This window comes from Balaenoptera borealis (genome assembly GCF_965194805.1).
Source record: "Balaenoptera borealis genome assembly, chromosome: 8".
Taxonomy (NCBI): Eukaryota; Metazoa; Chordata; class Mammalia; order Artiodactyla; family Balaenopteridae; genus Balaenoptera; species Balaenoptera borealis.
The window spans coordinates 69,162,310-69,188,801 of record NC_138865.1 but is presented as its reverse complement, the minus strand read 5'-3'; the positions used below and the strand labels follow the sequence as shown (position 1 = coordinate 69,188,801).

The following is a 26,492-nucleotide window of genomic DNA, read 5'->3' as shown; positions in this document are numbered from 1 at the left end:
CCCACCCAGTCTGGATTCACCATGAGCTCCAGCCCCTCACGTCTGTCCGCCCCTGTGTGCGTGCCCTCCTCGCCCCCATTTCCTGCACACATAAGACCTGCACTACACCCTTACGCGCCCAGCGTGCTGCTGAAGCACTTACACATTTCCAGGTCAGCCTGGGCCTGGCCTGGCTTCTTGACTTTGAAACCCCTGTCTCTTCTGTTTGGATTACCTTTTGACATGAAACTCCTATTCATTCTCCAAGATTCAGTTCAATGAGCATTTCTTCACTACTGTGTTCTACAACACCCATAGGCAGAATGAACTGCTGTAACACACTGGGCCTCAACACTTGGCTACAAACCAGAATCACCTAGGAAGAATTTTTTAATGTAGGTGTTGGACCCTCCACCTATACTGAGTAATTCAGTGCTCTGGTAGTGGGGAGAAGGCATCTCTATTTTTTTCAAAAGCCTCCAGTTAGTTTTCATGTGTAGCCAGGGACCAGAACCTGTGCTCTCATCTCATGCTCTCAGCTTACCATCTTATTTCATATTTTACCCAATTTATCAATTTTTAAAGTGTCCATCTCTATATATGTATCAAACTCTTTCAGGGCATGGTTTGGGGGCACGGTGTCAAGCCTTATTTATCTCTAGTCTTCAGAACATAGTGCTAACGTAACAGCCACCCAGTAACAGGTTGAAAATGTGAATTCAATAAATTTGGGGAAATGATAAATGAACTTGGTGAAATTGTTTCAATTCATCTGTCAATAGATGAATGGATTAAGAAGATATGAGATATATATATATATATATATATATATATATATCATTCAGCCACGAGAAAAATGGAAACCCTGCGACTTGCAACACCATGGATGGACCTTGATGGTATTATGCTAAGTGAAATAAGCCAGAAAGAGGAAGACAAATACTATATGATATCACTTATATTTGGAAACTTTTTTTTTAAAAAGTCAAACTTATAGAAACAGACAGTAGAAAAGTGGTTGCCAGGAGCTACGGGGTGGGGAAAATAGGGAGAGGTTGGTAAAGGGGTACAAACTTTCAACTATAAAATGAATAAGGCCTGAGGATCTAATGTATAACGTGGTGACTACAGTTGTTAACATGTATTATATAATTGAAATTTTTTTTTTTTTTTGGCTGCATTGGGTCTTCGTAGCTGTGCGCAGGCTTTCTCTAGTTGCAGCAAACAGAGGCTACTCTTCGTCGAGGTGTGCGGGCTTCTCACTGCAGTGGCTTCTCTTGTTGCAGAGCACGAGCTCTAGGCACATGGGCTTCAGTAGTTGCAGCACGCAAGCTCAGTAGTTGCGGCACGGGGGCCCTAGGGTGCGCGAGCTTCAGTAGTTGTGTCACACGGGCTCAGCAGTTGTGGCTCACAGGCTCTAGAGCACAGAGTCAGTAGCTGTGGCACATGGGCTTCATTGCTCCATGGCATGTGGGATCTTCCCAGACCAGGGATCGAACCCGTGTCCCCTGCATTGGCAGGCAAATTCTTAACCACTGCTCCACCAGGGAGGTCCCTATATAATTGAACTTTGCTAACAGAGAACTTAAATGTTCTCAACAAAAAAAGGAATAATAAAGTAAAATAAAATACAATAAATTCTCGGATATACTGAAAAACAAAGATGATACTGGATACTATTTACCCAGCTCTAGTCTCCTGGCACCTCTCCAATTCCCTCTGAGTTCTCAGAGATTGCCAGCAGTGGTTTGTGTTACCCCTCTGTGAGTTCTTTGAGTCCTGGGCATCTCAGGTGTTTGGGCTTTCAAAGCCTATGGTAAACTCACTTGTCCAATAAATAGTCTTGTGAATATTCTCTACAGTTTCACGTCTCTATCCTTTGGCGGAAATTTTACCTTTAATACAGCCAAAAGTAATGGCTGCCTAATTTAGTGAATAGGATGTGTGGTGAGTTGCAAAGTACCATTTTGGGTTTAAAAGCAAAATTTTGATATAAAGTAATAAGGATAGTCTGCTTGTGTACCTCACCAATTGTCTTCAAAGGAGAAGGTGAAAGAGAAGCTCCAAAGAAGTTTTGTGTTACACCAGCATTCACGCAATACATAAACAACCTTCCAAAATCAATACTAACTTGGATGTATTGGCTCTGTGTTTGCTATTTTTAAAAAATCCAATCGTATTACATTATACACACTATAATCATCACTCTGTAATCCTGGCACAGGGACCACATTTGATAAACCAAAAATCAGGGTCTCTAGTTTGACCAGTTTTATGGGATTTAGGAAATTAGAAGTCAGATATTGGCAAGTCCAGGAATCAACATCAATTAACTCTTGACTATTGTGAATTCTGTCACAACGGCTGCCAAGAGAATGTTCTCTTCACAAGTCACCCTTACCTTTATTTTAATGGTTAAGTTAATGTGTGTAAATAAAAGAAATGTCTGTGTTTCCACCTGATGTATAACGATAGAAAAAAAATCACATATTAAAAAGGAAAAGAAATTTAATTGTTTATTTCTCCCCTTTCCTCAGTCTCCAGAAGAAAGGACTCTGGTAGCCACTAAAGACACTGTCTTAGTCCGTTTGGGTTGCTATAACAGAGTGGCACAGAGTGACTTATATAAATAACAGAAATTTATTTTGATTATAAATGAACTATTCAGTTCACTCATTTATAATCAGTAGGAGAGACTGTCTAGATGTTGGGGCAGCTCTATGATTTGGGTCTGTAACATGTAATAACTGAATTCAGTACCCTAGTTTTATGTTAAGCTATTAGGATTTTCTTGATAAAAGTTAATCCCCCTGCCTCCCCAGCCTACCTGTATTTCTCTTAATGACTTCTGGGTCCTGAGCTCCCTGTGCAGTCTGAAGAAGGTATCGCAGTCAGAACCATGTATTGATGATAAAAGCCTCTGGTAGCAATAAAAGTTGTCCTTAAAAACTGTTCTGGAGGCTGGAAGTCTGAGATCAGGGTGCCAGCATGGTTAGGTTCTGGTGAGGGTTCTCTTCTGAGATGCAGACTACAGACTTGTGTCTGTGTCCTCACATGGTGGAAGGAGCAAAGGAACTCCCTGGGGTCTCTTCTGTAAGGATGCTAACCTCATTCATAAGGGCTCCACCCTTATGATCTAATCAGTTCCCACCTATACCTGAGACTGCTATGCCTTTCTCCGGAAACACACATAGAATATATCTGTATAGGAAATTTCCTGAAATTCAATTTGCATTTATCTAACTTTGGGAGCAGGAATGAAGAAGGTATGGAAACTTTTTTATGTGAATATTATGTTCCTCTTCATTAAAAAAAGAAGAAAAGAACAGTAATACTGACATTTAGGAGTTCAGACCATGAATAGATTTTGACTTAAATTGCACCATAACCAAAGATAATTGATTCTGCCAGTGATACCTAACTAGAACTTTTTGATTAATTAAACTTTCACTGCCAACTGGGCCCAAATACTTTAGTTCACACACCTCTGATGAGGAAATAAATAGGAGAAAATAAATCCTTGATTCTAAGGACCATGAAACCAGGAGAAGCAGAATTGAATGGGGGCACGTGGTCAGTTTTGTTCCCTTTTTTGTATACTGACTATAGGAAAATAGATACCTTTTACTTCCTTCCCAGTAAAAAGACCTTAATCTGGCAAATCTGAGCTGATGGACTAGAGAGAATTCAAATGGGCTATCTGTAAATTATTCAAGATAGTCCAAAAGCAGCTCTGCAATAATGTCTACAGTTTGACCTTTTAAAAAAAATCCATACCATGATTATCATATTGTCAGTTGTGGATTTTCCAGTATAATTTTGGGACATGTGGCCAGAACAGCTGAGGCAGTCAGACAGGTATCACCCTTTCCTGGCACAGAAAGATGCTACATCTTGGTAAATAAACTCTGTACGGCAAGCACCACAGACAGTATCACTTGTAAATAGTAGCTATTTAAGAGAAGCAAGCAAACAAAAACAGATCCCTTCAATCTGGTCTTTTAGGAGTAACAGAACAAAAAGGAAATGCTGTGTCTGAGTAGTCTTTAACTGATCCTTGAGTATAACTACATGCTAAAATTGAAAGTAATGGTTTGTCAAGAAAGAACCTGAGTCAAGTCTGAGAATCAAAGTGGAATAGTTAGAATCATGGCTGAGGCATGGAACTGTCAAGTCCTTGGTTAATATCTATATGATAGAGAAAATTACATCTACGTATTGTGCTGAGAAATGACAAAATGTGATGGTTTACAGCCAGAGTAGTTACAGTGCCAGTTCCACCAGGCCATTCTCTTCAGAAACAGTGCGGATAAACGTGTCCTTTGAAAGGAGTTCCCATTTTACTCATAATCCATGCTGCGTCCGAGGCACTTGGCTTTTACTAGCAATTGAGGGTGTTTCCCCATCCTTATCTACTCTGCCCTCAGACCTCTGGGAAACACCCCACAGGGATCTCCTTATTCCAGAGCAGTGGTTCGGAGCCATATCCTCCCACCTTTTCTGCTCTAAGCAGTTAAAGGAGACAATATGCAAATGTGAATACCATTTAAGTTTTATTATGTTCTCAACAGCTGGCCTTTCTTTACTCTCCTCTGGGAGTCATCCAGGCTCTACAGAATTAATGGCATCTTTCAAACAAATGGTGCCTGCAGATCAAAAGTCTCCTCCATCCAAAAAAAAAAAAAAAAAAAAATGAACTCCTTGCTAAAATGTTTTCCAAAGGCATAACCACCTGCTGGATTTAAAGATCCCTTCACTCCTCTTACCAAAAGTCTCTCCCTCTAGTTTGGAGAACTGAAGAAGAGAAGATGGGTTACTATTACTGCATCTTATTTTGGAACCTCCAGTGAGCATTACTATAGACAATGTCTGTCCCCCCGGAAAATCATACCTAGTCTCCAATGTGATGGTAGTTAGAGGGTAGAGCCTTTGGGAAGTGATTAGACATAAAGTAGATTCTCTGAGTGCCCACCATACATAGCATTACTATAAAACACTGTAGGTTTCTATTGTATACATGAGAAAACTAGAAAAATGGACAGCTTCCCCAAACTTCAAGCTAGTGCTTTTGTCTCCTCTTTAAAATAAATTTGTTAGCATTTCTTAAGAGCAACTGCCAATCAACCTCTCTTAAAATAAATATGCTTATAAGCTCTAAGAAATCAAATTTATTTGGTTTTGCTCTCCTCTCAAAGCCTTACAATTAGCAACCAAACCTATAATTCATAACCTATGTAATACTTAACTAAAATTATTCTTGTACAAACAAAACATTAGTACAAAGCACTGGGAAGGGCTATTTGGGAGTATTTTGTATATCTGTCATATCTCTAAATATGAAGAATCTTATGCAAAATAACTGGATTACAAATCTTATCAAACATCAGAGGCAATCTACATGCATGTCTTTAACCAATTAAACACTTTCTGAGATGACCAGCAGTGACCAAAACATTAGTAAAATAGTGAGCTTCACCATTTATGAAAGTAAGGACAGTTTGCTCATTTGTCTCATTTGTCTGAATACTGAGCCAGTTGCCCAATCCCTGTGGGATCCTAGCACACTTGCCCTGACACTCCACCCATCAGCAAGGAAAGACCAAGATCTGAGAACTGTGTGGTTTCCAATAAGCAGAAGGATCAGGGGTCAGCCTTGGACAGAGGGATAAGTGACTAAGCCAAAGCAGGAACAAAATTCTAAGGAAAGGATATCAGTGAAAACTCTTTTGTTGGCAAGAGGTGGAAATTCAACTAAGTTTAACTGAAATAGGAACGTTATGGCTCACCAAACTGAAAAATCCAGGATTAAAATTCCATTTTCTAGAACGGCTGTGTCCAGGAGTTCGAATGATCTTAAGTCCCACCTCACCATCCCCTTCTCTTTCTTTCCCTTTCTCTCTCTCGCTCTTGGTCTCTCGCTCTAGTTCTGTACTTCTCTGTTTTACCTTAAGGTTCAGGCGGGTTTCCCCTCCCACAGGGCAAGATGACTATCATCATCTCCAGAACAACACTGCTACTAGCTTAGCAAGCCCAGTCCTTCCAAAATGTTCCAACAAAAGCCCCAGATTAAGTCTCATTGAACCAAGTTAAATTAAAGACCCATCTCTGAATCAATTGCTATGGCTAGGGATCAATGCCTATTGACCAGACTTGAGTCAGCCCTATCTAAACCCAAAGGAAAACTGGGCTTCTGTTATCAGAAGAAAGGAGAGTAGATTAACCACAGTTAACCACTGCCAAAAGAGAGGTAGAAGCATTATAGACTAAGCTGAAATTGGCGAAATGGGAGTGAGAAAATATATGTACTTCAGAGGTCAAACTGGAGGATGGTGAGCCACGGAAAATAGACAGTAAGTCTCTTGGCTTCGGAAATCTTTGAACTGGGGGTAGCTTAAACCCAGCTTTTGCTCCCAGAGCACGTTGCTGTGTGAAAGGTTACTACAAAAGCAACTGATCTAACATTTCTGGTCCTATAACATGTTGAATCCCTGACACTGTGACAGTTACCAGCTCTATTTTCCTGTCCATACTCCCTAAGAGTTTCTGGCCCTGCTCATAGCTCCTGATGTTCTGTTTGCACCATTAGATAGATCCTACATCTTATCCAGCAGATTAGTTAAGAATGAGCTGCTGACTAACGGGTCACTCAGCCTGGACCAAAAGACCCAGGTACTAATAAACAGGATAGGCTCTGGGGCTCCAAAGAGGAGTGATCCTACATCTTGGTTTACCTGGGACATTGCAATTTATGTCTGCCATCCTGGAGAGATTACTGGTTGCATTCCCTCTCACACTCAGAGTCCTGGTTGGGATGCTAAATTACTGAGTCACCCTGGCTACAAGATGATGTAGTCTTAGGGGAGGTAGCCAGGCAGGGTCAAGTACAAGAGGAATAGGCAGTTGAGAGAGATGACGACACAGAAAGATGCAGATGGGGAAGACCACACAGATAATACCTGTTTCGCCACATGGTTTCAGGACACGCGGTTCCTCTGCCTTAAATGTCATGAGACATTTCCTTACAGTAACTTTCCTTTGTTGTCCTGAGCTACTTTGTATAGGTAGCCTTGACTAGAACAGAAATCTCCCACTTCACAAGAATTTTTTGTTTTGTTTTGTTTTTTCTTAGTCATTGCCAGTTGATTCAGGTTTAAGAGTTCTTTTGGTTTGGGTTTGGTTTGGTTTTTGGTTTTACTAACAATTTTATATATTTTTATGTTGTACTCATTTCAAGTGTTTTTTTTTTTTTTAATCTACACCATACTTTTCTCTACCTTAGAGGTGAATCAGTGTCTTTGCAATTGGGCTCATTTCTACCATTATTTTTTAACCAATTTCAGTGAAGACCCTCCCATACGCGCACTACTTAGGATCAAGACTGGATTCCACAAAACCACCTAGTTATTTGAAGGTCAACAGACTTGCAGAAAGACAAATGGTACCTCAGTTCACTAAGTGAGGCCAGAATGCACCTTCTGGAGCATTCAGCATATATTCACAGAGGGACTAATTTATTTATGCGGCTGCACGAGCCATTATTCAATTAGTTCTCATGGCTTCCCAAGGCCTCTGCATGCCTCCCAGCAAGCAAAGCAGCACAGGTGAACACCAAACAGGTGGCATCAGGCACATTTCCAACTTGATTAGATTTACACAGTTTTTAAAATGATGTTTAACAACTTAAACCAACATTTTTACAGCTGCCTATGCCATACTCCCTACATTCCCAAAACAGTTGACTTTAGGTAAGCATTACTGTAACCCAACATGAAACTTAAAAATTTGAAATAGCAGACTGTACCTTCAGTACATAATGTTTGGGGCACTTCACTTTGCCAAGTGAAAACTTAGCATAATAACTAGATACAAAAATCTCTCTGGGCCTTCTCTTTATATATTATCTGTAGACGAATGAGACAAAAATACCCATAAACTCGGCTGAGAAATTCTGTACCTGTTGCAAGGCAAAGGAAAGAAAGGACTTTATATCTGGCAGACTTAAGATTTCAAGTTACATTAAAAAAAAAAAAAATTTCAGATGACAAGTAGCATCTTTTGGTTTTGCAATACAACTTTTAAGATCTAGCTCTCTTCCCATTCAAATATGGATTTAACAGTAATACTACATACAATACTTATAGGAAATTAATCTTGTCTTCATTTTTAGAAAGCAAAATGCACCTACTATAGTCTTCCCAATGACATGAACCTATAATTGGTTAAAAGCATGGATGTGCATGTGTCTTCTTAGCTCAATCTCTTTGCTTTTCTCTTGTTTCCTCTTTCACATTTATACAGCTGGTCCACTGTGTGCAAAATGACCGAGCAGAGGCTAAATCCAGCCTACAGGCACTTTTAAACCTGGTCATCATATGTATGTCTTAAAAATCAGAAAAAAAAATCTCACAGGAAATGTGAATTTCTGGCTAAAATTGCACAGCATGAAATCCCTGGGTCTGACTTGCTCTGTGGCAACAATCACATGAGAGAAGTAGCTGCTGCCACCTTTTGAATGAATACGAGATTTCCCGTTCACCACAGCTGCCACCATTCTTTCTTATTTGCAACCAGCTCACTTCATGCATTTCCATGACCTGCCTGGGCTCTTGTAGGCATTTGAGTCTGTGATCCCATATCCCCAGGGGTCCATTGCAAAACTCAGTGGACAGCAAGTCTGCAACTTAAAATATCAACTACTTCCCTTCAATTTCTAAGCACCATGAAATCACTGAAGCTAAGGAAAATGATAGCTAAACACACTTTATCATGCTATCTTTTCAATCAATTGTTAGTTGCATTTTAGGCTTACAGAAGAAGTTGCTGAGTTTCTCGACAATGATTTTATTTGGCTGTTTTGTACAGACACTCATTAGGGCAGGTTCAAACTCTTAACTCTAGAGCTATTAGATAAGTTCTGGTGAAATGATCACTATCATTCCCAAACAAACAATTTTCATATGAATACGGTACTGTTGACTGACCTATAGTGTGATTTCAGCTGTGAAGATGAGCTTTCATTAGACCATCCACCTCCCCCAACCTTCCCCTGTAATTAGATATGATCAAGGAGACTCAAGAGTGTGACATCCACAGTCGAAGAGCAATTCCACTCAGGATGCCCACAGCATGCACTGTGTTATCATCATCCCCTAACAAACTGATCCAACCATTTACTTTGATGACAAACGGCTAGTGGATTTATTAACTGTTGAATGAATGCTTCCTGGCTGACATCCATCTATACTTTCCTCATATGGAATGGTGGATAACATCGACCATTTTAATTTTCCAAAGTCAGGAAAATTAAATCCAGGAATACTGGTTATCATTCAGTGTTTTCATAACTACAACCAGCAGTTCTTTTTATATGTAGGGTGTATCTGAAACTTTAACTGCATCCTAGCTCTAGAATGAGCACTGAGTTTAGAACCCTTGATACTCTACTCTGAAAAATGCTCCAAATCTTATTGGGAGCCCGCTCGAGAAAAATTTTCTTCAGAGTGAAATGCCAAGGGAAACTTGGCTTGACATTCTGCCCACCTACCACTGATCTGCCCCTTATGGACACTGGGAATCTTATAAGTCAACAGTATTTTCTCTTTTGCTTGGGTGCCAGGATGCTCAGAGCCAAAATCATGGGTTGGCAGTAATTACAGTACCCATGATTTATGGGTCCTATAATATGTAGGTCTGTGCTTTAATTTCCTCTTGGCTTCAGTCTTTCTATATTTTCCCTGATCTTAAAATTTATCTATTTGTATTTTATTATATAAAAGCGTGAAGAAACAACTTCTCAGTAGAAAAAAGTGGGAGATGGATGGATGATGGATAGAAAAATTGATCTATTGTTCTCATCATTACTGTATGAAGATTTAACAAAGACTGGTTGTTAAATCATTCTGGAATTTTCTGCCTCACTTTCCATACAATAACCCACCCTGCTCTGAACAGCAAATGCAAGGACTTTGGAAGCAACAGCGTTGGTCCCATATGCTAAAAGCAGATGGGATCTGCACTGTCTTCACAGTAGCAGCTGCCCAGGAACCAAAGTGAAGAGGAGGAGGCTGGGGGAAAGAGCACGAGGGGAGAGAAACACAAAAGAGCAATCAGGAGCAGAGAAGAGAGATACTTCCTGCTACCAGTCTCAGCCACGGTTAAAAAGCAAGCACACATTTATGAACTGCTCCATTTGATAATGTTTGCACATTTACGGTGTCACTTAATTCAATTCCCACTGCCAAGAGGTATTCTGATCGCCACTGTACACATGGAGAGGGAAAGACACAGTTTGTTCTGAGGAAAAATTAGCAAGGCCAATGTTCCTTCCAATACCACTATCTGCATTCCAGAAAGTGGGAAATTCTAAAATACAGAAAGTCCATGTTCTACACCGGAAGAAGCTGTCTATGTAATGAATGAAGATGGCTGGGAAAATAAGGAACAAAAACAAAAATTAAGATGTAACATATCAATGTAACATAAATAACAGGGAAATGACTTCAGCTGCAGCCAGAGAGACTGGCTAAACAGGGAAATCCTTTTGACTCCAAGTGTTACAAAATCATGACAGCAAAGGGTTCTCTGTGTGTAACTGCAGAATTTCCTTATTTGGAGATGTTACTTCCAACATCTAGTTATTTATTATTCTAGGTTGGCAAAATTTTGCCAAAAATTTATTTAAAATACTCTAGCTGATCTCTCACTTTTTTTTTTTTTAATGTTTCTTGACTTTTTTAATAGTGAAGGGTGTAAACAATGTCACTGTCCATCTAGCGGAGGAATGAGCCGGAAGAGTGTGCTATATTAATACGATGGAATACCATGCAGCCATTAAAAGGACTAAAGTAGATACATATGCCAACAAACACAGATTTCAAGAATAGGGCTGAATATTAAAGCAAGTTTCAGAATGATTGTAGGATATAAGATCCTTTTATAACTTAAAATAAAGTCAATATTATATATCAGGGGTTGGCGAACTTTTTCTGCAAAAGACAAATAGTAAATATTTTAGGCTTTGCAAGTCATATATGCCATCTGTCACATATTATTCTTTTTTGTTGTTGTCCTTGGGCTTGAGGACACAGAGAGGGGGAAGGGTAAGCTGTGATGAAGTGAGAGAGTGGCATGGACATATATATACTACCAAATGTAAAACAGATAGCTAGTGGGAAGCAGCTGCATGGCACAGGGAGATCAGCTCGGTGCTTTGTGACCACCTAGAGGGGTGGGATGGGGGGGTGGGATAGGGAGGGTGGGAGGGAGACACAAGAGGGAGGGGATATGTTTACATATAGCAGATTCACTTTGTTATACAGCAGAAACTAACACAACTTTGTAAAACAATTATAATCCAATAAAGATGTTAAAAAAAAAAGATCTCACTGTCCTTTTAAATCAGGTAACTATCAATATACATGAAATGAATATCAAGTTTAGAGTGATATCAGCATCATAGCTGAATAAGACGTCTCTTGTTCCTGTCCAACCCCCCCCCCTTCCTAACAATAACAATTTGGTATCCATCCACGGACAAAAGTGTCTTTGTGGGAGCTGTGGGATCCAGCACCATACACCAAGAAACCCAGGAGAAGTCTCACCCACCCATGTGTTGGGTAATAGGTATGCAGACCTTGGTCCCAGCTGTGGACCCTGAGTGGCCCATGAACTGGCTCCAGCCCCTCCTGGCCATGGTCTGGGAGGCCCTGGAAAACACTGTCTTAGATAATCACCCATGGACAAAAGATCTTTTGTGGAAGTCCAGGTTTCCAACAGATAAGTGCCAGCACACCATTGAAGCAAAACAAAAAGTGAATTTGGACACAATGGAGAGGGTAAGAGGAACATTTTGACATTACTCAAACTACCCCTCACCCAAGGCAGTAAAGCTCAGGGCCAAGAGAGATCTTGCTCGTGATTTCTACCACGGTGAAAAACGAGAGCGTGCAAGTGCCCAGCTTCCGCAGCTGTGCAGGCTGCTGCCAAAGACGCTCATTTCTCTCTTGCCCCATCCACAGTACTGAATCGTAAGCAGCGTGTACTGGGGATGAGGGGAGACTGGGAGACGAGCAGACAGGATTCTCAGAGGGCACGAAATGAACAAGAATCCTATTAACTGCATTGTGAACTCCACCAAGAAGCTCACCAATGAGCTGCTGGGGACACCTCACCTGTGGATCTCCCCAACTGGCTCATGGGCATCCCCAATGCTCTGTGTGCCTTACCCACACACATATCTACCCTGTGGCCAGCTCCCTATGCAAGCTCCCAAGAGCGTCAGTGACAGCAAACTTTGACAAATAGCTAGTGAGCATGTACAGAAAGCTAGCCCAAATCTGCAGGCCAGGGAGAACCCATGAACTTAAGCTTTAGCACCACCTTTGGGGAGACAAAGGGAGACTGTCATCACTCAGCCTGGGGCATTGCAGGATCAAGAGAAGACATTCAAACTTAAGAATTCTCTCACAAGAGGGAGCAAGAAACACGGAGCAGATGTACCCATAGAAGGTATGAGAGCCTCAGAATCCTTAGCAGGGCTGATGGAACGTATTGCTGTCCCAGTTAGTAAGGACTGGAGGAAGTGATGCTACTTCAGATGTGAAGACAGCAAAGCAGATTTCAAAGAACATGACAAATCAAGGAAACAAGACATCACCAAAAGACCACAGTAATCTTCTAGTAACCAAGCAAAAAGACATGGAGATCTGTGATTTATCCAGTAAATAATTTGAAATAGCTCTTCTATGGAAACTGGATAGCTATAAGAAAACACAAAAAGACAATTCAACAAAATCAGGAAAAGTTTTTTCTGCGTGAACAAAATGAGAAGTTTAAAAAGAGGGACAAATTGTAAAAAAGAATCAAACAGAAACTCTGAAACTGAAGAATACAATGAACTAAATTTAAAAATGCAATAGAGAACATCAATATCAGAATGGATCAATCAGAAGAAAGAAGTTGTGAGGTAGAAGACAGGACCTTTGAAATTATCCAGTCAGAGGAGAATAAAGAAAAAAGAATGAAAAACAGTGAACAAAGCATATGTGATCTATGGGACATCATAAAAAGAAACAACTTAAAAATTACTGGAGTTCCAGAGGAAAAGGGGGGTTGCATAAAGCTTGCTTAAAGAAATAATGGCTGAAAATTTCAAAAATCTGCAGAGAAATTTGGGTATCTAAATTCATGAACTTAGGTCACCAAACAAATTCAAAGAGATTCTGCCTAACACACATTATAATAAAACTGTCAAAGACTGAAGACAAAGAGAGAATTTTAAAAGCAGGAAGAGAAAAGAAGCTTGTAACTTGCAAGGGAACCCCCATTAGAGTATCAGCAAATTTCTCACCAGAAACCTTACAGGCCAGGAGACAGTGGGATGATGTATTCAAAGTGATGAAAGAAAAAACTGCCAACAAAGAATATCTTATCTGGCAAAGGCATCTTTCAGAAATGAAGGAGAGATAAAGACTACCAGATAAATGAAAGCTAAGGGAATTCATCACCACTAGACCTCCCTTACAAGAAATGCTGAAAGGAGTTCTTTCAGATGAAGTGAAAGTACACTATTAGTAACATAAAAACATTGAAAATATGCAACACACTGATAAAGGTAAATATATAGTCAAATTCAGAATACTGTCATACTGTAACATGGTGTGTTACCCACTTAATTCCAGTATAAGGATTAAAGGACAAGAGTATTAAAAATAACTATAGCTAAAATAATTTGTTAATAAATACACTATATAAAAAGAGGTAAATTGAGACACCAAAACTAAAACAGGGGTGGGGTGTATAAAAGGGTATAGTTTTTGTGTTATTGAAGTTATTATAAGTGTAAAATAGACTGTTATATTTATAAGATGTTTTGTGTAAGCCTCATAGTAACCACAAAGCAATAACCTATAGTATATTCACAAAAGATAAAGGGAATCAACGTATACCACTGTGGAAAATTACCAATTCAAAAAGGAAGGCATCGAGAGAGGAAAACAAGGAACAAGGGAATTTGTTCATCAAGAAAATAATAAAGACGGCATTGGTCAAGTCCTTACCTATCAATTATCAATAATTATTCTAAATGTAATTGGATTAATTTCTGCAGTCAAAAGGCATAGAGTAGCTGGATGGATAAAAATAACAAGACCCAACTATATGCTCCGTACAAGAGACTCACTTCAGCTTTCAGGACTCACAAAGGCTCCAATCCAAGTGAAGGGACACAAAAAGATATTCCATGCAAATGGAAACCAAAAGAGAGCAGTGGTAGCTATACAGTGGACCCCTAAACAACACAGGGGTTAAGGCTGCCAACCCCCCATGCTGTTGAAAATCCGCATATAACTACAGTCAGCCCTCCACATCTGTGGTTCCACATCCATGGATTCAACCAACCATGGATCATGTGGTAATGCAGTATGTATTTACTGAAAAAAATCTGCATATAAATAGACCCACACAGTTTAAACCTAGTATTGTTTAAGGGTCAACTGTACTTACATCAGAAAAAAATGGACTTTAAGCCAAAAACTGTAAAAACTGAAAAACAAGGTGATTATATAATGATAGAGGGGTCAATCAATCAAGAAGATATAACAATCATAAATATACATGCACTCAACATTGGAGCACCTAAATCTATTAAACAAATACTAGCAGATCTGAAGGGAAAAATAGACAACAATACAATAATAGTACAGAACTTCAATACCCCACTATCAACAGTGAATAAACCAACCAGACAAACAACAAGGAAACATTGGACCTGAACTATACTTTAGACCAAATGAACATAACAGATTTATATAGAACATTCCATCCAACAGCAGAAGAATACACATTCTTCCCAAATGCACAGAGAACATTCTCCACGATAGATCATATGATAGATCACAAAACAAGTCCTAGCAAATTTACCAGTATCAAAACAAATCATACCAGTATCTTTTCTGACAATAGCAGTATGAAACTAGAAATTAATAACAGGAGGAAGGCTGGAATATTCACAAATACATGGAAATTAAACAATATACTCCTGAATAACTAATGAGTCAAAAATGAAATTTAAAAATATATAAGACAAATGAAAATGGAAATACAACATACCAAAACCTATGCGAAGCAGCAGAAGCAGTTCTAAGAGGGAAGTTTATAATAATACCCAACTACAGAAAGAAAAAAGAAGGATCTCAAATAAACAACCTAACTTTATACCTCAAGAAACTAGAAGAGGAAGAAGAAAATAAGCCCAAAGTTAGCAGAGGGAAGGAAATAACAAAGATCAGAGCAGATTCAAATAAAAATAGCGACCAGCAAGGGGGCTTCCCTGGTGGCGCAGTGGTTGAGAATCTGCCTGCTAAGGCAGGGGACACGGGTTCGAGCCCTGGCCTGGGAAGATCCCACATGCCACGGAGCAACTAGGCCCGTGAGCCAGAACTACTGAGCCTGCGCGTCTGGAGCCTGTGCTCCACAACAAGAGAGGCCACGATAGTGAGAGGCCCACGCAACGCGATGAAGAGTGGCCCCCACTTGCCACAACTAGAGAAAGCCCTCGCACAGAAATGAAGACCCAACACAGCCAAAAATAAATAAATTAATAATAAAAAAAAAATAAGAGACCAGCAAAACAACAGAATACAACAACAAAACGAAGAGGTACTTCTTAAAAAGGTAAATGTAATTGGCAAAACTTTACACTATCTTTAAAAAAAAAAGAAGACTCAATTATTTCAGAAATGAAAGAGGGGACATTACAACTAAGACCACAGAAATACAAAGGATTAAAGATACTACAATTAACAATTACACATCAACAAACTGGATACCCTGGAAGAAATGGATAAATTTCTAGAAACATACAAACTACCAAACTGAATCATGAAGAATTAGAAAATCTGAGCAGAGCTATAATGAATAAGGAGACTGAATCAGTAATAAAAGAAAAACTTCCCAACAAACAAAAGCCCAGGGTCCAACGGTTTCCCTGATGAATTCTATCAAACATTTAAAGAATTAATGCCTATCCTTCTCAAACTCTTCCAAAATACTGAAGAAGAGGAAATACTCCTGAACTTATTTTATGAGGCTAGCATTACCCTGATACCAAGTCAGATAAGGATACTACAAAAAAACAAAACAAACAACAACAAAAATCTATAGACTATTATCCTTGATGAACATAAACGTAAAAATTTTCAACACTCTATTACCAAATGGAATTTAACAGCACATTAAAAAGATTTATCCCTTTTAATTAAAAGGAATGTACCTCAAAATAGGAATGGCTATATATGACAAGCCCACAGATAACATCATACTCAATGGTGAAAGGTTGAATGCTTTTCCTCTAAGATCAGAAACAAGATGAAGGGTGCTCACTCTTACCAATCCTATTCAACATAGTACTGTAAGTCCTAGCCAGAACAATTAGAAGAAAAAGAAAGGAAGTAAGGAAAGAAGAAAGAAGGAAAGAAAGAAAAGGCATACAAATTACAAAGGAAGAAGTAAAACTGTCTTTGTGTTCAGATATGACCTTATATAGAGAAAATCCTAGATTCCACCAAAACACTGTTAGAACTAATCAACAAATTCAGTAAATTTGCAGGATACAAAAATCAACATACAGAAATCAGTTGCATTTCTATACACTAACAATTAAATATCTGAAAAAGAAATTTTAAAAAAACACATTTATTCACAATAGCATTAGAAACAAAACACTTAAGAATAAATTTAACCAAGGAGGTGAAAGATCTATACACTGAAAACTATAATACATTGATGAAAGAAACTGAAGATGACACAAATAAATGGAAACATATATGTTCATCATTCAGAAGAATTAATATTGTTAAAATGTCAATATTACACAAACTTATCTACAGATTCAGTGCAATCTCTATCAAGATTCTAATTGCATTTTTCATGGAAATAGAACAATCCTAAAATGTGTATGGCACCATACAAGACCCTGAATAGCCAAGGCAATCCTGAGAATGAAGAAAAAGCTAGAGGCATCACACTTCCTGATATCAAATATACTGCAAAGCTATATTAACCAAAACAATATGGTACTGGCATAAAAATATACACACAGATCAATGGAATAGAATTGAGAGCCCCAAAATAAACTCTCACATATATGGTGAACTACTATTTGTCAGGGGAGCCAAGAATACTCAATGAGTAAATGATAAGCTCTTCCAAAAATGGTGTTGGGAAAACTAGATAACCACATGCAGAAGAATGGGATTGGACACCACTTACTAAAATTAACTCGAAATGGATTATAGACTTAAACATAAGAACTGAAACCATAAAACTACTAGAAGAAAACAAGAAAGAAACTCCTTGACATTGGTCTTGGTAATGATTTGTTGGATATGACACCAAAAGCAAAACTAAACAAGTGGGACTACATCAAAAAGCTTCTGCACAGAAAAGAAACAATCAACAAATGAAAAGATAATCTATGTAATAGGAGAAAATACTTGCAAATCACCTATCTGATACAGGATTAATAAACAAAATATATAAGGAACTCATACAAATCAACGGCAGAAAAACAACTGATTAAAAAATGAGCAGAGGACCTGAATAGGTATTTTTCCAAAGATGACATCCAGATGGCCAACAGATACAGGCAAAGATGCTCAACATCCTAATTATCAGGGAAATGCAAATCAAAACCCCAATGAGATATCTCCTTACATGTGCTAGAATGGCTATCATCAAAAAGACAAGAGACTACAAGTGTTGGTGAGCAAGTGGAGAAAAGGAAGCCCTTGTGCACTGTTAGTGGGAATGTAAATTGGTACAGCCATTATGAAAAACAGTATGGAAGTTCCTCAAAAAATTAAAAATAGAACTACCATATGATCCAGCAATCCTACTTCTGGGTATATATCCAAAGGAAATGAAATTACTATTTTGAAGAGTTTATCCGCACTCCCATGTTCACTGCAGCATTATTCATTAACAGCCAAGATAAGAAAACAACCTGTCTGTCTACAGATGAATGGATAAAAAAGATGTGGCATATATATTCAACGGAATATCATTCAGCCATGAGAAAGAAGGAAATCCTGGCATTTATGACAACATGGACATACCTTGAGGGCATTATGGCAAGTAAAATAAGTCAAACAGAGAAAGACAAATACTGTATATCACTTATATGTGGATTCTATAAAAGCTGAACTCATAGAAACAGAGTAGAATGGTGGTTATGAGGGGTTTGGGGCGAGGGAAATGGAGAAATGCTGTTAAAAGGTACAAACTTCCAGTTATGAGTAAGTGCTGGAGATCTAATGTACAGTATGGTGATTATAGTTCATAATACTGTATTATATACTTGAAATTGCTAAGACAGTAGACCTTAACTGTTCTCACCACAAAAAAACAATGGTAATTATTTGAGGTGATGGAGGTGTTGACTAACCCTACTGAGGTAATCATTTCACAATATATAAGTGTATCTAATCAACACACTGTACACCTTAAACTTACACAATGATATATGTCAACTATATCTCAATAAAGCTAGAAAAAAGCATCAAGTTTATAAAATATTGCACTTTAAAATTGTTTCCTGTCTTGTCTACACACAGGTACACACACACACACACACACACACACATACACTCACACACACTCACAGGACTCTAATCTGAAGAGGTACAGTATAAAAGTATATAGTGCAAATGCCAAGAGCTCAGACTCAAACTAACCTGTCTGGCATCCAGTTGTGGCTCTACTATTTGCTATCGTGTGACCTTGCACAGGTTACTTAAAGGTGTCCTTTGAAAAATGAGGATTGATAATAATACCTATCCCCTAGGGTGGTTGCTGAATATAAATATACGGACATATATACGTACATATTTACATTTACTTACAAATGTATATACACATATCTATGTTTACATATATATGTCATATAATAAGTACTCAGTGTTAGCTCAGGTTGGAAATTATTTTATTCTGCTAAAGAAAAACGAACAGACACAGGTGTGAATTTTATCCAAGGGGCCCCTAGGCCTCCCCTCCACTGGGGACTTGTTTCTTTTGCAGTTCCTCAAGGGGAGGATGGCCCTTTCTGAGTTGTTTCTTTGAAGGTCTAGTATTGAAATTCATTCCAGTACTATGGAAGGAAGCCAAGAAAGTCAGCTTTTCTTGGAAGGCTGCATGCCTCAGAAGAACCTGAGCCAAGGGGGCCAGAGTGCTGGCAGTGAGTCAGCTCCTTATTAAAAAGCACTTATTGATCACCTGCTGTGTGCTGGGCACAAGAGCGGGGGCTATACAGGGGGTACAAACAAAACTAGAAATGAGGTTCCCACCCTCAAAGAAGAGACACACACACACACAAAATGACTATTACAAACCAATGCATTATTACACACATATTGGTGTGGGATAATTTGTTTTCAAAAATCCAAGGAGACCAAGTGTTGTGTATTCATCCCATCAGGGAAGGCTGTTTAGGGGAGGCGAAAGGTGAGCTGCACGTAGCAGGAGGAATTTGGAAAGGCAGAGAGGAAGGAGGATGGTCATGGCCCGAAGCAAAGCTCCCAGCAGGGAGATTTTTCAGTCTGCTGTGCAACTGGGGAAGTGGCCTAATTTTCCAGTGTGGAGGGGCCAACATATGGAGTTACAGAGAAAATTAAGGCTGGACAGAAAGGCCACTTGGTGATGTAATGTTCAGTACAAGGTTAGATTTGTCATCTCACGCAACAGGTAGCCTGTGAGGATTGCTGAGGAGGGCCTGATGACAATTTCAGCAATTTTCTTTGCATTGAGCTTTGGTCCCGCCATGGATACCACAGTTAACTTTTTGATCAGTTCCATCAAAAATCATTTGATCGCATCCTGCATGAGGGAAGGAAGGCTGTTTCTGGCCTGTTCACCATCGTCCAGGACGGGGACTGCACAGTATAGGAGTGAATAAGTAAAAATCTCTTATTTGATAATTAAATAAGTTAATACAGGTAAGGTGCTTAGAAGAGTACCTAGCACAAAAGAAGCTCTACAAAAGTACTGCTATTCTCCCTTCCTCCTTCTCTTCTTCTTCCTCCTCCCCCTTCTTCATGAGTAAGGCAGAGTATATGCACCAGGGCCTCAATGAGTCCCGTCCATTGGGCCACGGTAGCTGAGTATCGCCATGCGGGTTGTGCACTGCACGGAACATTCACATAGACCACGAAGAGAACAGTGTCGTCTGGAATTGTTTTACACAACGGCCCTCACAGGCCAGCTTTCCATGACATACTGAACTTGGAAGCTCCTTTCACACTTCAAAATTCTAGAATAACCTCAAAACCCCTTCCTACCGTCACAGCAGAAGGGAGATCAAAGGGTGGACAGAGTAGAAAGAAACTGTTAACAGTGCAAAAATGAGAGAAGGCATTCCCAAGGTAACTGCCAGCTGCAGCAGGCATCTTTTAAGTGTATTGGAAGAAAAAGAGCCTCTTAAAGGGTTTTGCAAAAAGGAAGAATAAGAAGATCACTACTTTAAAGGCTTGAACTTGAGTAACTGCAGTCGGAGATACAGAGAAAGCTCTGCAATCAGTATAAAATACCTGATTCAAGAAGGTGCGAGGTCAGGTTGGGACGGGACAGCACAGGATATGAGCAACACGGGACACAAAAGGATTCGTGGGTGATGTCAATTCAGGAAGACTTCAGGAAACAAACTGAAAAGGATCAGGACTGCTGCTAAGGGATTCACCAATTCTTTCTGGAGGTAAGATCAGCTGTTAGTATATGAATATCACTACTTATTATTATAGTCTCAGAAGTGTGTCTGCAATTCATTTGTTATATAAAAGGAAACAATTTAGAAAGCTGTATGCCATTAAAACCACATGGAAGTTCTAGGCATTCACAACAAGTCACTTTGTTATCCTCAAGGCCAGGAATATACAGGTAGGTGGTCCCCAAGTGATAAGCCCGTTAAGGATTCTAGTTGGTGGCCAGATTGGGCAGAACAAGTAATCTTACAAAGAAGTAAGGGTAAGATTGGTTTTTAAGCGGAAGTTAAAATAATGCAAATACCTCAAAGGTCAACAACCATACATCTCACCTTGCCTGCAAAATGACTTATCGGCAAATTGTGTACATTTTATTAGAATGACTTCCGTGTAATAGAAATTTACCAATGACAAAGCGCTAACTGCCCAAACCTCAAGTGGGCTATGTTACAAAGGATGGAAAGGGAAAGCTCTACCTCTGTGGCTGCCGAGGGACCTTGAGCAGAGGGAATAGCAGACGTGCTGGCAAGGGTGATGGGGACGCTGGGCTTCAGCACCGCAGCGCCACTGGGCGGCAGGGGGCTGACACAGGTACAGGGACTGGCCTCGCCGTGGCAGTCCCAGATGGGTCTACGCTTTCTTGGAGAGAACACCCTGAGCGTTCCCAAACACCCCAGAAGCAGCACTGCAAACATCCAGGTGACAAACTGTCCCTGCTGTGCCTCTCTTACAGCTATGATCACTCTGCATGTGTGTGACAGTTACTGGGGCACACGGCCACCTCCCTGCTAGATTCCTAGCTCCTGGAGAGTGCAGCTGTGCCTGGTTCATTCTGGACCTCCCATAGTGACTAGCCCAGCACTGGGCCCGTGGTGAATGCTTACAGTGTGCTGGGCTATGTACATTTTATCCATTATCTCATTTAATCCACCAGCAGTCCTCTGCCGTACATACTGGCATTACTCCCATTTCACAATGAGGAAACCAAACCTCAGAAGGATGAAGTGACTGCTGTTAAGTTATACGGCTGATTGGTGAAAGCACCAGGATTTGCACCAAAAGTCATGCTTTTAACTATCACATTACCCTTCCTCCAGATTAGGGGTGGGCAAACTATCACCCATGAGCCAAATCCAGCCTCTGGTCTGTTTTTGTTACCGGCCACAAGCTAAGGAATTTTTTACATTTTCACATAGTTTAAAAAAATCAAAGCAAGAATAATATTTCGTGACAAATGAAAATTACATGAAATTCAAATTTCAGTGTCCATAAAAGATGTTTAATTGGAGTACAGCCACTTTCATTCTTCTACATATTGTCCATGGCTGTTTCCATGCTGCAAGCGCAGAGTTGAGTCATTCTGACAAAGGCCATACGGCCCATGAAACTAAAATATTTAGTAGCTGGCCCTTTACAGAAAAAGTTTACTCACTTCATCTCTAGATACAGAGCCAAGCAGCAGACATACTTCTCTACCCAGCTGTGCAGGAATATTGGCACATAAGGTCAGAGAAATCATGGAGTGATAAGTATCAGGTCAGCTCGCAAGCACCATCTGAAGGCCATGGCTACAACCTGGCCACACCTGGAACCGGGAGGCAGGCACAAGGCACTTGGCTCAGGACCGTTTGCTGGCAGAGGAGGTATTGCTGATGGTAGTTCTGCAGGTCAATGAGGACGCTCAATAAACCACTGATTGCTTTGGCCAATTGCAAGTAACAAGATCTTGCGGATGACTGAGCCGTGCAGATGATATGAAAATCACATTTAGCCTTCAGTCAGCAACCTCCTTTCCTGCTGAGCTCTCTGCAGAGATGCCAGCAAGTTGCAGAACTAACAGACTGGGGTATCGCCATCTTGTGCTAGAGATGCTAATTGAGCAGTGACATAGCCGGGGGCAGACTGCAGGACGGGAGAAGGGCAAGCCAGATGTCTGTACAATCCTGTACCTGCAGGATGAGTAGGGCATGGATGAACCTTCTCTCTGCACAGCCAGGAGAACACAGTGGAAGCAGCCAGAGGGAGCCCTAAAGGCAAGAAACCAGCTCTGGGGAGGGGGTGGGGGGCTCAGGAGAAAGAAAGACACAGTCACTACTTGCCCCTATGTTTTATGGGCCTCCTGCCCAATGGTCAAGGCAAAGGACACCCATGCCCAGGTAAGGGCTGGGACAAAGTGGTCAGCACACCAGATCTTACTAGATCCCCCATACAGGACATCATTATGTCATTAACTGTGACCTAAGGTCACTGTTCTGCACACCAGCTCTCCTGAAAATGTGCAGTAACAGGAGGGGGAAATGAACAGAAATTGCATCTTTGGAAAACAAAGTAGTACAATTAGTAAAGCATAGGCTTTGGGGTCAGAATTCCCGGGCTTCAGTTTTGTCTCTGACACTAGTACTCCCTACATGATCCTTATCAGATCACTTAGTTTTTCAGATTTTTGGTAAACTCTGCAAAATGAACTATCAGAGTTAATCAATGGGTTATGTATCCTGTATGTCAGGATTAGGTTTGTCTGCATACAACAAAAACTCAAATAACAGAGTGACTTATTTTTCTCTCATATAAAGGAAGTCCAGAATTAGGGAGTGCAAGGCTGGTGCAGCAGTTCCACAGTCAAACAAACATAGGTACCACGGAATCCTTCTCCTCTGATGTGCTTATAATATACTTTCCATCCTCAGTGTGCCTGATAGTCAAAAATGACTGCTGCAACTCCAGCAATCAAGTCTACACTCCAGGCAGCAAGAAGCTGGAAGAGGCAATGAATAAATGACATAATTCCTCTCTGAATCAGCCCATATTAAGGAGATTTCCCAGAAACCCTATCCAATAAACTGCCATCCTTATTTGCAAGGCTGGCTGGGAGGTGTACATTTTAACGATGGTCACTGTCACCTCTAATAAAATAGAACTTCTGACAGTATGGAAGGAGGAGAGAATAGAATGAGGAGGCAATAAGTAGTCTTGGCCACAAATGCTCACCTCAAGGGCCGATGCTGTCCCCAAATTACCTAATGTGTATGAAAGGACATTGTAAAGCTGCAGAAGGACATGAAATAAAATCCACTCTCCTTGGTTTCCCATACAAGGCCCTTCATGATTGGGCCTTGCTCTCCCTGCTAAGTCATACCTCCTACCACTTCCCCTGTCTTGTACTTTCTGCTCACCACAGCAAACTGCTGGCAGTTCCTTGCATGGCTTGCCTCCATGCCTTAAATCTCCTCCTCTTTGCCCAACTCAGGTACCATCTTCCCGAAGCCTCCCTGGAGCTCCAGGGTGAGGTAAGTGTTCCTTTGCTGTCCTCCCACAGTGTCCCATGGACATTCCATCCCACCATCCTCCTCATTACCTTGAAATAATCATTCTATGCTTTTATCTTTCCCTCTAGACCTGTGCTGTGCAATACGATAGCCACTAGCCACATAAGGCAAAAAGAGCCCTTGACACGTGGGCCAGTCCAAATTCAGATGTGCTGTTAAGCGTAAAATGAAATCTACAAGATTTCAAAAACACAGGATGAAAGAAAAAGAATGTAAAATACCTCGTTAATAATTTTCTATATTGGCTTCACTTTTGAACTGTAACATTTTGGATGTACTGGGTTAAATTATATTATTAAAATAAAATTTATCTGTTTCTTTTGGCTTTTTCAAAAAATGTGTTTACTACAACTTTAAAATTATGTATGTGGAAAGAGTTCTAGAGGTGGATGTCGGAGATGGTTGCACAACAGTATAAATGTACTTAATACCACCAAACTGTACACTTAAAAATGGTTTGGGGCTTCCCTGGTGGCACAGTGGTTGAGAGTCTGCCTGCCAATGCAGGGGACACGGGTTCGAGCCCTGGTCTGGGAAGATCCCACATGCCGCGGAGCAACTGGGCCCGTGAGCCACACCTACTGAGCCTGCGCGTCTGGAGCCTGTGCTCCGCAACAAGAGAGGCCGCGATAGTGAGAGGCCCGCGCACCGCGATGAAGAGTGGCCCCCGCTCGCCGCAACTAGAGAAAGCCCTCGCACAGAAACGAAGACCCAACACAGCCAAAAAAAAAAAAAAAGGTTAAGGTTAAGATGGGGACTTCCCTGGTGGTCCAGTGGTTAAGAATCCGCCTTCCCATGCAGGGGACGCGGGTTCGATCCCTGGTCAGGGAACTAAGAGATCCCACATGCCACAGGACAACTGAGCCCGAGCACCACAACTACTGAGCATGCGGGCTACAACTACAAAGCCCACGCGCTCTGGAGCCTGCACACCATGACTAAAGAGAAGCCCATGCGCCACAACGAGGAGCCCACGCGCCACAGTAGACGATCCCACGTGCTGCAACTAAGACCCAACACAGCCAAAAATAAAATAAATATTTTTTTTAAAATGGTTAAGATGGTAAATTTTGTTATGTGTATTTTTAATTTAAGGAGTGAAATACACACACATATATGTTTTAAATTACATACATGGCTCGCTTTTGAGGCTCACCTTGCACTTCTACTGGTGAGTGCTACTCTGAAGTATTAGCTCCTGGAGGGAAGCAACTATGTCTCATTAATGTTTGTGTCTCAAGCCTGTACAGTGTCTGTTTCCTAAGTGTTGGCTGCACAAAATCATACATATTATAAAATCTCTGATCACAATATGACAAAGGCAGGTGAAAGGGAAAGATGACAGTAGTAAAGGACATTCTGCAAGACCAAAATGTGCCCAATTTGGGGCCTTGAGAAAGTCTGGGAAAAACCAAGGTGGCCTTTGTCATGTAGTGGCTGGTGCACAGCCCCATGGACCTGGGTTCACATCCCAGTATCGCTATGAACCAGAGAATGACTTTCACAAGTGACATTCACCCCAAGCCTCCCTTTCTTCACCTGTAAACGGGGGATGATTACAGCACTGACCTTACCACGTTGCAAGGAGAAATAAAGGAGATTCTGCTGGCACAGTCCCTGAAGCATAATGAATGATCAATAAATGTTAGCATCTTTTTTTTTTTATTAGCTTTTACAGGCCCGTCGTGAAGGAAAAACAGTTTTTTAAAAGTTGCCTGAAGCCAACCCACATTAAGTTATTTCCCTGCTGAATATTAAAACAATTTTCAATCTGAGATGACAAAAATAATCTGAGCTGGCAGATGTATGGTGTTGTCACCCACTCTGTTGCTTGGAATTGAATGAATTGTACGTAAGTACCACTCTTCCCTTGTTTGGAAAAGCACCTGACTTGAAGGTCTGCTGCGTGTTCTGTGGTGCTGAAGGGGTCCTGCACACGGGCACTATGGCATAGCCATGCAGGTAGGTGGAGCAGCTATGCTGGCTGGGCCAGACACACAGGTGTGTTATGTTCCTAACTCAGTCGCCAAATGTCAGTGGCTTAAAACCACATTTCCTTCTCATTTATGCTACATGCAACAGGCCAGTGCAGGGCCTTTGCTTCATGTTATTCTCACCAAAGGATCCAGGCTAGGAAGTGCCCAGGATTGTATCTGCAAGAAAGCAGGAACATGGCTTGTAAAATCTTCAGGCAGAAATGACACACCTCTCTTGTTCACATCTATTGGCCAAAGCAAGTCATATGTCCGCGTCTAACTTAAGGGAGTAGGGAAGTGGAATCTTATCTTATGGCTAAAAGAAGAAAAGGAGAGTAACACCCATGAAGAGCTCTGATGACTGCCACTGCCTGAGTAGATGGTCACGTGATGGCAAAGAAATGACACCACCCAGTGCCCAAAGATGAAATTCTGGGATTCTAACAAAATTGCCCTCAATT

At 40.6% G+C, this 26,492-nt stretch overlaps 1 protein-coding gene across 7 annotated transcripts in view; it reads right to left on the bottom strand.

Moving 5' to 3' along the window:
- Positions 1-26,492, bottom strand: part of LOC309634387 (histone-arginine methyltransferase CARM1-like) — a 299,419-nt gene that overhangs the window by 135,309 nt on the left and 137,618 nt on the right. The window lies entirely within an intron of this gene.